Genomic DNA, 431 nt, shown 5'->3' on the forward strand with positions numbered 1-431 from the left:
GCACACACACCAGATGCCCTCTCCGGCCCTGGATCAGGATGGGTGCCAGGGTGTCCCCCAAACAGTACCAAGACCCCCGTTAATGTCACTGACACTAAGCCAGGAGGGCTCCCTGGAGGAGGAGACAGCCTAGCTGGAGAGGCGATGATGTTGGGCCGGCTCTCAGGGAGCCCAGGTGACTGAGTTGCATGGTCCCATGGGATTTCCTGGGCTGTATTTCGACAGGCCTTTCTCCCGTGGAGCAGACCATTCAATTAGCCGGGGCATTCACCCACTGGCTGCATCACCGGGGTCCTCCAAGGAGAGGGCTGGGTACCCAGAGAGGAAAGGTGATCCCAGAGAGGCCGAGGAACTGGGGGGACGGGAGAGGCAGGAGGAAGAGCCCTGGCAGTGCATTGGGTTAGGCGATGGTCGGCTTACTTCCAGGCCAG

This window comes from Echinops telfairi, unplaced genomic scaffold (genome assembly GCF_000313985.2).
Source record: "Echinops telfairi isolate 266 unplaced genomic scaffold, ASM31398v2 ScPeMD7_7459;HRSCAF=8497, whole genome shotgun sequence".
Taxonomy (NCBI): domain Eukaryota; kingdom Metazoa; phylum Chordata; class Mammalia; order Afrosoricida; family Tenrecidae; genus Echinops; species Echinops telfairi.